Raw genomic sequence first — 17,925 nt, 5'->3', positions numbered from 1 at the left:
AGTTCAAAAGTTTAACTTTATTTTCTTTATTTCATAATCACAGCATGACAATCAGAAAAATTGTAAAAACAGCCTCATTGCTAAAGAATTGGTACTGAATAACGTTCTCTACTGATAAGGTATTTCACTCCTTATAACACAGCTGATGATGAAATATAGCAAATGTACTGTTGCTGGTAGTTCTGACGGTCTCGGCACGTTCTTACAAATTGTCTGCTTGTCACATCTATGACTTGGAATAGGCAGTATGAAAGACAAGAGTTAAAAAACTTTCGGAAAAGTTGGCGATGAATTCGCAAGTCACTGATGTCATCAACCAAGTGGTCAAGATGCTTCGTGTATCCTGAATACAACATTAAGAACATTAAGACGAAGATATTTGTTTTCCTCTTCTACCCACTTCATAGTAATCATATTATTAAATAATTAACTAATTAAATATGTAATTTAAAACAATTATTCAGAGGCTGATAGTCACTTCAGACAGTAAAAAAATTTCTCGCCTTTTATTGACCTCAAAGGATCATTATCATTTAAATAACAGCCCGCTAATTCTGCATTCCTGTGAAACATTTCGTAACATGCTGATTGTTCAGGATGAGGAGCTTTTAGCCCCCTACCAAACGAGCAAACTGGTAGGACCACCCCTTTTCGGCTGTACAGTACTTCTTATTCATTATCTTAGCAACTACCTCTTCATATCTGGAGGACAGCTCCCCCATCCACACACCCTGAGGATGCACCATTGCGTGGTGATAAGAGACCCTCTAAACATAGTTTATTAGTATACACCCTATAATTTTAATTATAGGGTGTATACTATATATATGATATAGGCCTATCAAATGATAAATTATTTTCAGTTCTATTTAAAATGTTGCTTCTTTTGAAAAATAAAATCTATGTATGCCTAGTAATTCTATTACCTTCAAAATCAACTAAAACAATAATTTTGTTGCACATTACCGATTGGTCCCCCCCACCCCCAAATATGGAGCACTTAAATTTAATGTAAGTACAATATACTTTTGTTCCAACGTTTCATTTTTATTTCAAAGCTCAATCAAGTTACTGAATCATTCCTATCCTTTAAAGCCCAAATTATAAATCTATTTTCCACTTGCTTTAACAGTCTGTAGCTGAGAATTTTGTATTTGTGTGTTCCGTGTGGTTCTCAGAATAAACAACGAATATTTCCTTGAACAGCATTAATCAGTTAATGTTTATAATGGTGAAGTGTTCTGTTTTCTATGAGGTACGAACTAAATTCTCAAATATTTTATAAACGAGCTTCGGGGTCAAAGGATTAAAGCACTTTTTCGGCTAAAAAAAACTGTTTCAGAAAAAAACATAAACAGCGTCTGCAAGTTAACACTGACACACACTGAGCCACAACTGGAGTTGCAGGCTTGCACGAAGCAGCTAACAAACAAAGTCAATGTCTAGTCATCTGTAGTTGGTGTATTGGCAACAGGCTCCTATGTTTTTACCACTCGGACAACAGAACAATGTAATGTAACAAATTGGAAGATAAATATGTTATGGACATTTAAATTATGTTTATGCACTTACACTTGGAGTTACTTTCCCTCCACAGTTGCTTATACCTAGGTCGTGACGTCGGTCAGCTACTTTTGCGAGTCAGCTGCTTAAAACCAACGTTTCGAACTCATTATAGAAAGTAGATGCTGAAAGACACACACATACAGCATTTCGAAACCAATATGTTGTGGCCCTACTATTTGGATTTCGGTCTTTCATTATAAGTTTTCAGAATAGTTCCATAATAGAGTAGTTAATATTATTAACTAAATGATAGCATAAACCTATGACAAGCGAAACCCAAACCACAACACTGTTGATGTCTGGTGGTGGCTCAGTACTTCAGCGAACATTGTCCGACTGTTACACGTTTAAAGAGTTGGCAATAGTTTACAGAACTACAGACACGTTTCATTTTACCAACAGTAAGCTAGAAGGCAACTGAACCATAATAATTTTAATTAGCTTTTTTGTGGTTATTATGCTTATACAAGATTAAAATATTAAAAAGCTACTAGCCATACTGATGTTGAACTAAAGTGTTTAACAATAACTGTGGTATAGCCTATAATACGTGAATTGAACCTCAATACAGATTCTATCTAGTGGCTAAAATATGCCTATGTTTTTTATGTTTATATAGATATAAGAGACATATGAGACATTACATTTCAAAATTCTAAATATTTTAAATATTCTAGTACCACATTAACTACAATCTATAGTTCTTCGTAACTGTCGGCGGTGTTCCCACTAAATGTTAGTGTCATTCCATTCAGGAAACTCATAGGGTCATCATCTGCAATTATATCTCGCAAAAACGTGAGAAGGCAAAGTTGTCCCTGGTGTTTAATTGAGCATCACGCCATACAGGCGTATGGTGGAGTGGAGGTTTACCTCTACGTCCTATATGACGATGAGTGGTTAGCTTCACGCCCCGAACTTTTTACCTAGATCATTTTTTTACAATAACCACAATCACAGCCTAAATAACGTAACCGCATGCCAGACTGTTTTTTCCTAAGTTTGTATTCCTAATATGAAATCGACTATTTTAAAACATTCGCAGATGGCTAGCATTCTAAAGAATCTGGATCAAATCTAGATCGGAGAAAAACGCTTGTGGCTTAATGGTTTCGTGGTTTTCTTCAGTCGTTTCAAGCAAATGTCGATACAGTGCTTTTAAAATTGGCGATGACCATGTCTTTCCGAATTTCTTTCGATTATTCATTCCTCAAATTTAATAACGCAGTACAACAGCAGCAGTTCATACAGATTCGTATAATAGCGATTACATGGCAAGATTATCGATATTTTCCTGTATTTGTCCAAGTTTCTGCCACAATAATGTGTCCATGTAGTCATTATTAACAGAGAATTAATAACTTAATGGCATTTCTTATAAATTACAATTAGCCATCAAAGTACAACTTTTATATCAAATTATTTATTAGTACTTTAATTTGGATATCGTTTCAGAACACAATGAGATTAGGCAGTCCGAGGAGTGTCGCTCGCTTCACTTCTTCATCCTGCTACTGACCTTGTTTGTTGACCTACTTCTCGCGCCAAGGCCGTTAACTCAGAGGCAGCGATTTCTAGGTCGACCACCTGGCGACTATTCCACTCGCTCACTCTCAATCCACATCTGCTGCAATCCGGAGTCGAACTCTGAGCATTTGTACATCGTTCAACAAGTCCCATTCTCCACAGTTATGCCCCATCTTCAGGACCACAAAGATTTCACCTCATCGAACACTTTCAACACAACATAGAGCCTTCCTAAATTGGTGGTACTTCTGAGTGACGGAAGTGAAGAGAACAAAAACTAATTTAGACTCTAAGATTTGACGTTCTCACCGTGGTGGACCTGCCGACTGTGGTCTTGTAGGTGGTTACCGAAGTTGGTAAAATCCCGCAATATCACATTACGGTACAACACAAGAGACAGCAATAGACAATTTCTATTCTAGTTTCATGAAGTCATGAAGCGGTAAGAAGTGCTTAGAATGTTACATTTAATTGAGCCCATATAAATGATTTTACCCTTTAGAGCCAAAGATGGTCTAAACAATACGTAAGAATTCAGTCCATACCGCATAGAAAACAAAACTTTACCATTAGAAAGACCAATTTGTCAACGCTGTTCCAGGAAATAATTATATGAAACCCAAAAAAACGGAATGGAAAATTCTAATTGTTTTAGCAACTGGTACATAATGTTACCGTTTAGTTCTAAAGGATTAGCTATTACACATGGTCGCCAAGTATTTTCCTTAATGTTAAGTCTTAACTGTTGCCGTATTTGTCATATGTGCCACTGACATCAAATCCTGGCTATTTTTCGCTGACCTAGCGATTTTAATAATTATTCTTTCAGATAATAGTTCTTTAAAATATTTACAGATTGTTATCGGTGACTTGTCGTAAGAATTAAGAACACAGAATATTTCCTGTGCCTTCTACTCTTCAGAATTATCATTTTATTAATAATCCCATTTGGAGTAACTTCCGTGTTAAACGTTTCCATCATATCGCAGATTACAACTAAAGCATAAAACAAATTTCTGATAACGCTCAGCTGAACTGTGTGATGACGGACAAATATGAATAAATGTAAATATCAGGCTATTTAGACCTGCCAACTCCATCGAGCAAGGTCCTTTTTGACAGATGTTGTTCGGTCATCTAGTCCAGCAATTCCCCCTCTTATAAAGAAAACCAAATGGTTTATCGTTATCACAAAATTCCATCACTGGACACTATCCTGAGCCACTCGAGTCTAATCCGCACACTCAAAAACTATTTATTTAATAGCCATTTTAATAATAACCTCCCATCCACGCCTATAATAATAATAATAATAATAATAATAATAAATATGGAGATTTAAATGTATACATAGCTCATAAAATACTCGGACTGAATAAGAACTCGCACAGCCACAAATGGGTTGCTTTCTCAAGCAGACAAACTCAAGAAGTTCGTCATCCCAAAGCTAGATGTGCTGTAGTAATGTGACAAGTAAGGTAATAAATAAATAAAATGGCAACTCCTGAAGAGAAAGCTATGCGTGTGTGTAGTTATAATTTTATATATTACTGAGTTTCTGACCTCCCTTGGTACACATGCCCCAGCTACTGAATAAGCACCCCCCCCACCCTCCGAAGTTACATTAATTTCAACGTCTCTGTTCTCTCTATGCCCGAAAGACCAGCACAGAATTCCTCGGTACATTCTCTATCCGGACAATTTTTACGACTGCCAAGTACAATTCCCGCAAGCCTCCTAATGAACTCGTGACGCACCGACAAGAGGATAGATAAGAATGACTTAGTTACATGCTGCTCCATGCGTCGCTATGCACTAAGGATGATAAATTATTTTTTAATTAATAAGAACATAATATACACTAATAACAAATTAGCACTCCTCTGGATTATCATTCGTTAAGAATGTATCAAGAAATAGACATGTTATCCGTTGACCCTTCATCATGATTTAAAAAAACATAGCTGGCACCTGACCTGAAGGGAGAAATTTATTTTCTTACCGATATTAGATTTCAGCCCTGAAGATGGAGACAGCCGGTTTTTCCGAGCCATTGATATCTACCTGTGAGTCCATGAGGCATCAAAATCCAGACAAACAACATTGATATCTTCACCGTTTAAATAACCTCAAATGTCAGGCATTAAGATCTGAGCTGTTCATTAAATGAGTACGAAACTACATCTCTCCAAACAGCAGACTGTTAGTATCTGCGTTCCATTAAATGAAACAATAAATAATTGTTTAATTAAATGGCTGTCTACTAGGTTGTAGTGCCGCGTAGTCTGGTAGAAGTTTACTAACGATTCAGAGGGCCTTGCCGCCTCTATCATCAAGGCAATAAGTCCTTATAACTCTAATGATGGAGGCAGCAAGAACCTATGAAACGCTCATAAAACTTATACCAGAATACATGACGCTACACCCCAGTAGACAGCCATCTTCGTACTCGCCACCGTGTTAACCTCAAATCCTACCAATTGTTTCATTGGCCAATTAACTGTTTATTAACGGCCTCGATAATTTTATCTTCCTCTTAACTTTTGACTGATAGCCTCATTAAAATTACGATAAACAGCTCCTGAATTGCAACAGAACGCAAAAAGCCGAAAATCTCTCTTTCATTACTGCATTAATGAAAAGATTAGGTCATCAATGAGATGTTGTTACGTGAAAGAAAGTTGCTGAAAACATTCAGCTCTTCTGGTTGCTACACTTAACTAACATTGTGTCTGCTGACACTGCAGGCAGCTGGAGCCAGTCATGGACACCTCTGGGTTGGTTCAGTATCCCTCGTGCTTAAGAATAACCTTTTTGACCTAGCATCAGTAAACGCGTTTAGCTAGAGAAAGTTAGTTCATGCAGAGATCAGAGGTCATTAACTACCTACTCCTGCACTTACAAGTAACCTACTACTTGAGAACCAGTGATCAAGCTACTGACGCGTTTATCTGGGAGCCTGACTATCAGATCTAGGTCTCTCGTGCCTGGAGACGATAGGAGCTCTAACTGGTGCGTGATTTCAATGTTAACTCAATAGAGCAGGGTGCTTGTTGTCAAAATCACGTTCGCTTAACTGATGAAGACCATATTTTATGGAATTAAGAAGTTCATGGGCTTATACTGAACCAGAAGAACGTAGTCCGTAAATGTGCACTGTAATTAAGATCCGTTTCAATAACATATTTTTATCTAAGCCTAGATCTGTAAAGTGACATCTTTTCAATTTTCAGACTGAAATTTGGTATACATTTATTTTCTCCCCTGTATCTCACACATCTCGTTCTCCTTGATTTGCTCACCCTTATTATGTTTAGTTTAGTTTAGTACACATTACGAGGAGTTTTCTCCTCACTGCAGTGAATTCTTCTCTCTTATTCAGCTCTGTCTCTGTATTAATTATAGTGGTAATGAAAATAATAGTGCGCAACAATTCAGGTAATGCCCACACATTTAGCTTTCAAATAAAATGACTATTCAATGATTAAGTTGGCAGCATCTGCCATATTCTAACAAAAATTCTTAAAATTACTTATCAACACATTCAGTCAGGTACCCACTTATTGAAAATTAATAAAACAATGCTTAGCCATTGTGCTAAAATGTGCGATATAGCAACAACAAATAAACATCTTTACAAAGACCTTTACATGGCTAACTGTTCGTTCCCTGTTAGGTACTGACTGAATGGGACACACACTTGTTTACGATGAACATAGGTTTCGTACAAGGAAAAAGTAAACGCTACGCACTCCTGTAACATATTCGGGAAGCCTCGAATATCTGCCTGAAGACTGGCTATTCGGTTCTGAAGTTACTCGTCTTCACGTCACTACTTTTAAAATAAGCTGCGATCATTTTTACGCCCTTTCAAATTCAAAATTTACAGTAACATCATTTGGTGCTATATAGATGCACTTTATACAACTGATACAGCGTCCTCAAAAAAATAAAATAAATTACTGTCGTAGACAATGCCTCAGGGAAGATGACAGACTTTCGCCAGAAAAGTGTCGGCGTTGTACCTCTTTCTTGGTTTCGTATCCTCAGGCCTACCAAGCGACTCGTTAAGTAATAATCACTTCACAAAAGATTTGTGCATAAATGTAAGATAAAGTTCTACTAACGCCTGCAACTTATTGTAGAAAATTTTCTATGTGGTGTATACTTAGCTAAACACAAAGAAAGACTTTCATATCCCTAAACTTTATTAAATTACGGTCACTTATTTATGCCGTAAGTCTGCGACAGAAGGAAAATTCGCAAAGAAAAGAAAGACTAACAGATTTAATATACGTATTTATTTAAGCTGAAGGTTATAAAGTTATCGTTCTCAACATTATCACTTCGTCATATTACTAGAGTCTGAAGAGATTAACAAAATACGAGACAAATAATTTTGTATCCCTCTGTTTATAACACTTTTTTCATGTGCTTCAAGATTCTGCATACAGATTTGTAAAATTTAGTTAATCCTGATGTACTGAGTGAAATATTTGAAGAACAATAAAGAGACATCTGTTTCAAATTACTTTTATCAGCATTATTGCTCTGCGTTACTAACTTTTAATATCGGAGCTCACAAACTTGAAGAATTTCGATATAAGATAGATAAAAAAGCGACAAGTACATTTATTTGTATCTGTAACAAATGGGCATCAAGGCGACAGAGGTACTTAAATAATTCATTTAGAACACAAACTTCCATCAGGAGTGGAGCGTGCATGTTAACGGTGTTACATATGTTTATCTGGCTAAAAATTTAAAAAACGATAACTAAAAGTTCTTATATTTCTGCCTTGGTTCATTGCTACTCCATACACCGGAACACGTTAGCCTCAACTAGTTCGCTAACAATGACTGGCTAGCTGGAGACGGATAAAAATAAATTTTATATGATCGGTTCTGCTGTGTTCCAGTGTATGGAGTACCAGTGAACCACAAAAGACAGACGACTTTTTGTTTTTGTTTTTCCAGAATGCTAGTCGGAATAACGCGGTTAACACGAGCGATCCACCCTTCTGTTTAATTGGTCTCGTGATTACATTCATGTCAGCCGACTACCGTATCGAAATGACAGTTAAACATCAGGTCTATCAAAAGTATTTGATTTTAAACGAAAGAAATAGTATACTAGGACAAGTCATAGGCTTACCCTCACCCCGCAGTTAGTGTAACAGGGCATAAAATTATCTGTGGTTTATACGTTTCTACTTCAACAGCTAATTACTGTTGGATAAACAAAGCAGAGCAGCAAATAAGCTAGGCTTTGTCTGCGTCACGCTCTCTTTGTCGCAGTCTGTTGTGGCCAGGAACCGGGTACTCCACTCTTTATTTCGGCTGTCACTTCCTCGCTATTACTAGTTTTTCTGCTTTGTTATTTATTCCCATAGTCCTACTTTACAACAAACACTATTCCTACAGAGTACTGCTATACTTTTCTTGCCTATAATTCTACTACTCTTTCTGCTGCATCTCTTCGAAGCAAGATGGGTTCTATCTTGCCAATATGTCATTATAACAGAAATTTCTTTACGCGTTATTTGTTATAATTGTCATATTCCTGTTCTTCTGATTCTTATTATTCATCCTAACTTGTTTCGGTTACAAAAATTAAAACTGTTCTATCTCATTATCAGACATTCCAGATATCTTCCTGCCTTTGAAGATGACAGTCTTCAGGTACGTTGAGCCATCTTACAGATATTTCGGAGGTGCTTGCTGCCTCTGTCATCAGGGCTATGACGACAATGATGATGGAGGGAACAAGCATCTCTAAAAAGCAGGCAAACTTCTACCAGACTACGTGGAGCAACACCATCTCAAATCATCCGCTTATATTTTTTCGTCAACTCCACAAAAAAGACTAATAATTATTTATCTATGAAGGTTTAGTACGGTTATCTTCAAGCGCTTTCTTAATAATGTGTGTTTTAGATTTTCAAGAAACTGTTGAAACTGTTACTGCTATCAGTATTGTCTTTATTGTAGTCTAAACTTTAGTCTATATAATTACAGTTTCTAATTTCTTCAAGTGTTTTATCATATGATGCAACTTATTTTTCTTAAAGTTACTTCCTTGGCAAATATCTGGAAAACAAAGTTTCGAAGTTTAGATCTGACTTTGTCGTCGGTTAGTACGGAAGTCTATCTAGTGTATGAATCCGTTACCAGTTCGTACGTGAAGGTGGAGACAGTGTCAGTCTCTGAAATTCCGTAAATTAGGTTATATTCTTTTATCTAGGGAATGTACAACGTAGAAAGAAAATTCTTCCATAAAAATAACTCATAAATTCTTTCCATTCTTCTCGTCAAGTTAACTCTGGTTTTTAACATGAAGATGCAAATAAGGATTAACAACTACTGTGTAAATACGGAGAAGAATTGTGTTTCTTAGCAGATATTTTGAGACTCACTGACAGCAATACAAGAACCTGAAGTTCTTTTCGGGCAATGGCGGCAAATGCTAGATGAATTCATCACATACACTGCACACGTCCCACCTGCGAGCCGCGTAAATCTATGTGAGCATCAGTATGAGGCGAGTATCCTAGTGTCAAAGGTTGAGACTTGTCCATCTGTTGACCTCCAGCGGGTTCACCAAACCTGCTGCTTCTTCCAGTTAAGATACTTCGATGGAAAATTCCTGCTTGAAGTCTTGTGCCCAAATTCAGATCCGGTAGCTTGTAATTGAGAACATGAATTGTTTTGAATATTTAGGCTGCAGTAAGCCCACATACTACGAATGTTATTATTATTCAGTGTTCTGTCTTACGACAGGTCCATTGCTCTGCCCAAAAAGAGCTCTCCAGTTTTCCCTATTCTCAGCTTCTCGTTTTAATTCCTGGAACTTCATCTTCTTTCCTTGTTTCAGATCGTCGGTTAGCTGTATCAGTCTTCTTCCCAGTCCTCGCTTTCCTTCAACCTGGCCTTCGATGATATCACTCAGTAACCATTCCTTCTCATAATATGTCCCAGCCAGTTAGCTTTCCTACTACGAATGTAAGAATGATAAATATAAATTTAAAACCAAGTACATTACAACAGTTCTGAGAAACTACAAAACGCCAAATCCAAGCATCGCTAAATGTCACAGTGTAACACGCTTTTGTATGGTTCCGTATGTTAGATTAAAAAAAGGGCAAATAAGCGGAAAGGAAAAATGCAGAAATGCATTTGTTCAGAGAAGTTGCAAAACACAGTATGATGACGGATCACTAATGCAACGAAGAGGTTAGGCAACAACTAGAGCGTAACAAATGTCAGCACAATAATCACAAGTATGAAAAGAAATTGGTAGTAAATTTGGAAAGAATACCTGAAAATCGAATCCCTGGCGTTCTCCATTAAACAACATAAACCGGAACGTAAAACATACCAGGGACGTCCAATATAAAGTAGTAGGAGTTTTAATCCTAGTAACCAGGACAGACACAGGGCTTAATCTGTTATGCTGATGACCATACTTTCATTTCGCAACAGGCGCAATTACAATGAGAAAATAAACACCTCTTTCACAAATAGATATCATCGGTACAGCGGATTATCTTACTGCCTTTTTTCCGTCATCAATGATCAATTGCACAGGAAATTCCCTTTCTATCGATAATCTTAAATTAAGTCACACCAAAATACAAGAGACTATCACCCTACTCTCCATCACACAGACTTCCCAAATCGATTTAAGTCGTGTACTGATTAATACATCAAGTTAAAACTTTCATATTTTCCTGTTCTTCTTCAAGCATTTCTTTAATCATAACGGGATATGATTTAGTCAAGTGTGGTCATATGGAGTTCATGTTAGCTGACATGGTTCCGGCAATCAAAATTGGAATGTAAATGAACACAAAGTTAAAATACTAACCCATTTAACAGGAAAATACAAATTGCACACATGTTCATATGTTATGGACTGGCAGACATCAAGTCGCCAGTAAATGTGACCCTTATTGGGTAAGGTAAAACGTATGTACACTCGGCCAGCTGCATCCAAAATTTCAGCTGGGGAGGCGCTTAAAAGATAATTCGTCATATACTTTAGTTCTTGTTAAATAAATATTTCAACCCGCTCAGAACATTTTCGTTCATCCTGTATATTTAACGTTGACCACTGTTTTACTGTTTTTGTGCCGTGGCACGGTGCAGTGATCGTTTCATGCATTAATCGGTTCCAAATCTCTTACGTGATGACAAAGCCCGTGTGCTTCAATGCTGGACATTTATACAGCTAAAAGGAACTGCTACAGAACATCAGATGTGGTTACCTGTAAGTACGTGCGTTAGTGCGAGACATACCAATCGCAATGGATGCGCTTGTAGTGAAACTTCGTTCTGACTACATGTCGAAGGGTGGAGGAGTTCTTGGAAAGGCCGTCGATACGTGACTCGAGTTCCAATGCTAAATGGTCTGGAATTTGTCTGAGAGCATCGTGCCGACATATGCGTATTTATCGCCAATATTAATAATGATTAAAACTGCTGATTTTTAAAACAGTTTACAGCAATAATCCTGCACCTAAATTTTATAATAATTTTATTTATTCATATTTCTAAACAAACTATAATTATAATAGAAATACTAGTAAAATCCAATATCAACTTGACCTTCAGCTTACAAGTATCTCTCTCTCTCTCTCTCTCACACACACACACACACAACATAAAGTTCTACTCTTCCCCTGTATTTATTTTGTAATAAGCTGTACTGAAATCATGGATGGGTGATAACGCCACGATGGAGGATTACCCGTGAATCTGAGAACTGGGGATTCTACGCGTAACCATGGTGACCAATGCGACCTGGGGATTCCCCAGCCAGTCATATCCGCGAGAAGATACGCATGTAGATGTTCATCTGAAGTGTCCTTCATTGCTGTCCGATTCTAACCAGCATTGGAACATGTCGACATTTTCGTTAACCTCCCCAGTATCATATATAAATGAAATTGGTTCAGCGGAAGACTAGAAGAACCACGACATTATTCTTGCATTTTCGTCGTCCTATCGCACACACATTTCTTATCCAGGTGTGGGACCCTGCAGTCTCATACGTAGTGCCCGAAACGCTAGTTTTACTCCCAAACCACGTGATAATTAGAGAAGCCTTCATTCTACTCAATACGTAAAACAGGGTTATTTTTTAAAGTCCGAGAGTAGATCAGCAGGTTAAGAAATTCCCCACCTTTTGTAAATCTGTAATTTCATTGCAGATTTCATAAGAACCCGACACTGTACTCTTATGAGTGAGCTGAATCCAGTACACAATCTCACACACGACTTCGTTAAGATTCACTTTAATACACTATCGTCCCAGCTACGTCTACATCTCCACATTGGTCTTAACAGCACTAGGTAGTAAACATTTCAAATTTTGTAAAATCGGCTGCGATTAAGTGTTTTGGTTCCTTCATTTCATGGCACAGTGAGAGTTGCCGGACTGGATACAATACTCTGTCGCGGTGCAGTGTCCTTTGGCATGGTCATGGCCAATGGAAGCCTGAAGTGACCTCGGGGAAAAATACACAAAGACACGCCTCCTTGTCTAATAGAACAACTGTCAACAATCAACGAAACGCAGTAACAAAACATGTTATTTAACAAGAATAAAGTCCTAAAAACATATATCAAGTGTAGGATTTTAGGTTTTCACGACGGTGAGTCCGAAGACGGCTGTCGTCCGGTTTGAAGCGCCGTGTAAGTCTGGTAGTTCACCAATGTTTTAGAGGTCCTTGCTGCTTCCATCATCAGGACGATGACTTTGGTAAACTTCTACCAGACCACTCGGTTCTACAACCCAGAAGATAGCCATCTTCTCGCATGAAGTGTGGCTATATACTCCTTAGTAGGCTACAGTTACGTCAAATTGTAACAGATCAAAGCTGCAACCAGGAATGTCGTCAACTCCCATCTTCTGCTAACCTCTCAATATGTCTATTCCCTTTCGGCGTTCTGACTGAAATTTCGTCTTTCTCATCTGCATCTGCGTGTTAAATGGCCTACGTGTCTTACTCTCATTCATTAGACCACCGTGATCATATTTAGTAAAGATATCGCTTTTCCTCTACGAGTTATTCTTTCATCAATATCTTTGTAACAGGCTTTTCATATACAATACCCGTCTGTCCTTACCATACACTAATTTTTAACATGAATACAGCAAGGACATCTTATTTCACGTATCACCGAACAGACTTTCAGTCTAGTAACATCAACAGACACTACAAATTTATATACCTGTGTGTGTGTGTAAGTGACGAAGTCCTAATGTTGCAATGTGTTATCAGTATTTTCGAGACATTCTCCTTCCCGTGAGTAGCGACTCAACATCATCTTACCACGAGACACGGAATTGTCCCGTGAGATTCAAAACAATAACGGTAATTACTACATACAAGGCATGTCAAAACACTTCATTCACACACGACAAAGAACCAGTAAACCATTGAAATGTCCGAACAATTTCGGTTAAATAATTTTAATATGACTTAAGACTTGATATGTAACAGAAAAAAATAATATATGTGGTAATGGCACCTTTTCCAAAACATTTTTGGTTCGAGACCAGAGGTCTATTCTTCAGTTCTTCTCTAATTGTGAGATAATATTTCCAGTTCCTGCCCCGTTCTTAGTCTCCAGACTGTCTCTAATTGGCCTACATACATTAACCCCGTATTACTTACATTTGTCTGGAGGGCGAAGAAATAAAAAAGAAAACTACCTTTACTCCGAGGCCAGCCAAGAGCCTCGTCATAGATGAAGCCCCTAGCTTAGAACAGAAGATATGATAATGTGGAAACGAAGACCTGCTCTAGTACAAAGTAGGACTGATGTTTCAAAGTAAAGGTGAGGGACGCATAACAAAGATTTCGAAGGCAATGAACATCCATCCTGTATACACAAAGGTAATAAAATAAAATAAAATAAAACAAGATTCACACTTACAGATTTATTATGTCTAGTTTCATTGTCGCTCTGAATGTCGTTATAACGCAAAAGTACTTCGAGCGGTTGCAATATTGTTCGTCATGAATACGCAGACCTCCAATGGACATGCAATTCAGGCAGGAATTACACAAAAATCGGTATCTTTTCTAAACTGTGATTATAAATCTCGTAGGCCGAATGAAGAGCACACATGCACACTGATCTATTATTAGGGTTCCACTTGAAATTCGCCCTGAAACCGTGTAAACATTTTAACAAGGAAATTACAGCTTAGTACAAACCTTATCAGAAATCTATGTGGTGTTTCACACTACGAGCACATAGACATTTTGTGTATTTCATGTCAGAAATGTTTTATGTTATATTAGAAAGAATATTTTTCCGTGAAGTGGTCTCTTGTACAACGCACTTGTGAAAGTGCTCATTCTCTGACAGGGATTTTCTTATCAGTACTGAAATATCTTACTATATTCCTGTATAGCGGTATATTGATCGCTTCAAGCATTAAGGGGTGTACAAGCATCGAAATGTTGTTCACTTAGAAAGCTTATATAAATAAGCAATTACAAGTTTGCCAGAAAATAAACAGTGATCTCTTCTGCAATATAAAAACTGGTATGGTCACCCAATAAACAGACCAAAATGTCAAGTTCCTTAAATTTAGGGATGACAGAATAATTGCCAATACGTCACACCTATAAGTAGTTGTCAGTAATTAAAAATCCTCCATAAACAAATTACGAAGGGAAAATAGACATTTCATATTATATAAAATAATAGGGCCGATAACTGATTGGGCGTGTAACCCTTAAAGTACCATAATCTAATAAACAAACTACTAATAAATTGCCCATGAAGAATGAGGAGAAAACACAAAGTAGTGAACATATTATCACAAATGTTACCTCATAAGGCCCCAAAATCCCTTAACAATACTTCCACTTCCTTCGGTCACCTCTGTCTAGTGTGTGCTAGGACAAAACAAAGGGCTTATGTCTTAATGCATAAAACAATCTATACCCGCCTCTGTTCGGTCGCGCATAAAACTATCGATTTGATATTTAAACAACTTGTCTCCATGCCTTGATTCGGCGTTGAACAATATAAAAATGTGTGACGTCACATCTATATATATATATATATATATATATATATATATATATATATATAAAATTTGAATATAATAATAAGTAAAAACAGATATGTGTTTATTCTCTTTCAATGCATTAAATTCATGGCCAGGCCGTCGTATCTATATGTATTATAATTCTCGAAATAAACAGTAATTATTTCCTTGAACTGCAACAAACTGATCTTTGTAAGACACTCGGTTTTTTATTCGTTTTAGATGCTTAATTTGCAAATCGTATTATTCAGACGACCTTTGAGCTTCAAAGGGATAAGAGGTTGAAGAGCTTCGTTGCTAACGAATTTTATTAAAGAAAGATTATAAGATTAATCTAATATAGGACCTACACATAGTTGGCAAAACTAGCATCTGTTTCAAAGTTGTAAGAGATTAGAAGTAACTTCATTACACTAACAGGCCAGGCTTGCAGTTTTTTCTTTTCTGTGAAAAATGAAGGCGAAAAGCGACTGCTTCAGGAGGTTCCTTACAGACTTCCATAGCAAGCCTATGTGTGTACTGTATTTATATTCTCCTAAATAAAAACCAAGTTACGTGCGGTGGAACAACAACAACAATAATAGTGTCAATGGAAAGTGAAACACAGTAACTGTACTCAGAAATAAAGGCAGTTGTACAAGATCCGACTAATCCCGTTACGCCGTTGGCCTATATAGAACGACTGAAGGAAAAATTATACTATTCAGAGCAAGAGCGGTATACGAGAATATCAATTTAAAGCCGCACAGAAGGAGTTTACGTTGCTGTGTCATGCACTGTAGCTACAGAAATTATTTTCTAGTTGTTGTAAATCACAAACCTGAACGCTATGGCCGACAGTAACGTTTCAGCTAGTTCCGAACTCAAAGGACGCGATCTGAAAGAAAAAAAACAGTTCTTGTTGGTAGCAAAAGGAAGAAAAAAATATAATTCTAGTCCCAAATCTTTCGAGAATTACATCTATTTTACTTCTCCACATATAAAATAGGGTCACAGTGAAGTGTCAGAAAAATATGGAGCCAATACAAATTATTATTTTAGGATATTCCAGAATACTCAATTTACAATTACAAGAACGTATTGAGTTTGTTGTATTGAGAACTGTTGAAATTTAAGAAGTCAGCCAGCCACGATGATAGCGTCTTAGCAGTTTGAAGGTTACCCGTCAAGGAACATGTTTCGCCTGCAAACATGCCTTGAGAAGGTGGTGAATATGCTGTAACAGTTTTGAAATAAAGTTACAAAAACGGATAGTGTTTTGCCTTTGGTTGCAGCCTTTAAGAACAACCTGTAGATTTAGTGACACATTCTGTGGCACCTAAACTTTGTTTACGCGGTGAGCGAAAAGCGAGCAAATCCCGAAGAAATTGTACTGACGAATATTTGCTGCATAACAAACGTCCCACGTGAACTGACCTGGTCTGGAACAGTGCATTAACCACAGATAAATAATGCAGCCTACTTCATTACTAATGAAACTGCCGCTGAATTAACCTTTTAAAGCAATTGGGAATTGATGATGGCTGTCTTCTGGGTTGTTGCGCCGTGTAGGCTGGCAGAAGTTTACCGACGTTTGATACCTCCATCATGAGGTCCTGATGATGGAGGCACCAAGGACTCCTGAAACGTCGGTAAACTTCTACCAGACTATATGGCGCAACAACCCAGAAAACAGCCATCTTCAGACTCGCCGCCGTGAAAGCTCAAATCCTACTAAATTGGAAATTAAATGTAACATCTGTTTCAGCAATCAAGAACTCTTCATTTTGTGCGTGGGTTCCGTATGATTCTCAACGTACGTATATAGAGATTATTTCCTTAAACAGCATTAACCATTTGACTTTTGTAATGGTGAAATATTGTGTTCTCTTTGCGGGACGGACTAATTCTTGAATATTATCTAGACGAGCCTCTTATTCCAAGGGGTTAGGTCCGACTAATAGTTCACATTTATAATCGGTATACCAATCACCATTAATAAGTTAATCACCTGATTAATCTCTAAATTAATCAGCTAAAAGAACGTTACGCTGTCAAGGGAAAGATTAAATATCTCATTATGAAATTAATAATGCGTTTATTTGAAACTTGGTGCTTGAAGGAACTTATTGCACGGAGTGTTCCAAATTATGACCGATGGATGGAACTGACAACGCTATATGGGACTTCAGTTTAAATTTGTAAAAATAAATTCAGTGGCAATACTTAGACAGAATGTGCCTCTAAAACGTCGATAAACGTCTACCAGTCTACAAGACGCAACAACCGAGAAAATCTTGATTGTAGGGACCTTGCTTCTGTAGGAAACATTAAATACGTGTAAAATGGCAGTTCAACCTAAAGGTGGTGCAATCTGTTGAGGGAATCGCTTACTTAGAAAAAAGTAACGGTGGCTCGGCGGAGCACACCTATTCAACACAATCTGCATACTTCTTCTTGTTCCTTGGTCTGACACACTTTCTGAATTGCACATATTACCAATTAAAGGATTAATTGGGGAAGAAGGGCAAGTGGCCTATTAAAACATGGCACACACAACATATGCCTCGGGGGACCAAAAACCAAGGTGTCTGTCAAGATAAACGGCCTCCGACTGGAACTTGGGACTTCTAATTCGAAGCATAACCGCCAACAACTACATAAATAATTACGTTTTGTTACGACAGACATTTAGTTATTTAATAAATATATATTTCACTGTTGGAACGTTAGCTGACTATTCACCTACATCTAGCACCAAGTATAAGAGTGTGTGGAAC

General features: G+C 37.4%; 1 protein-coding gene across 1 annotated transcript in view; it reads right to left on the bottom strand.

The window, feature by feature from the left end:
• Nucleotides 1–17,925, bottom strand: part of LOC110836865 (uncharacterized) — a 153,054-nt gene that overhangs the window by 120,351 nt on the left and 14,778 nt on the right. Inside the window, exon 2 of the mRNA XM_022078533.2 lies at nucleotides 15,987–16,043. The gene's annotated coding sequence lies outside the window, so the exon portion shown is untranslated. The remainder of the gene's footprint in view (nucleotides 1–15,986; nucleotides 16,044–17,925) is intronic.

This window comes from Zootermopsis nevadensis, unplaced genomic scaffold (assembly GCF_977971745.1).
Source record: "Zootermopsis nevadensis isolate Lab colony 2312 unplaced genomic scaffold, Znev_1.0 Znev_ptg000013l, whole genome shotgun sequence".
NCBI lineage: Eukaryota > Metazoa > Arthropoda > Insecta > Blattodea > Termopsidae > Zootermopsis > Zootermopsis nevadensis.
The sequence above is the reverse complement of the archived record's forward strand: the minus strand, read 5'-3'. Positions and strand labels throughout refer to the sequence as shown.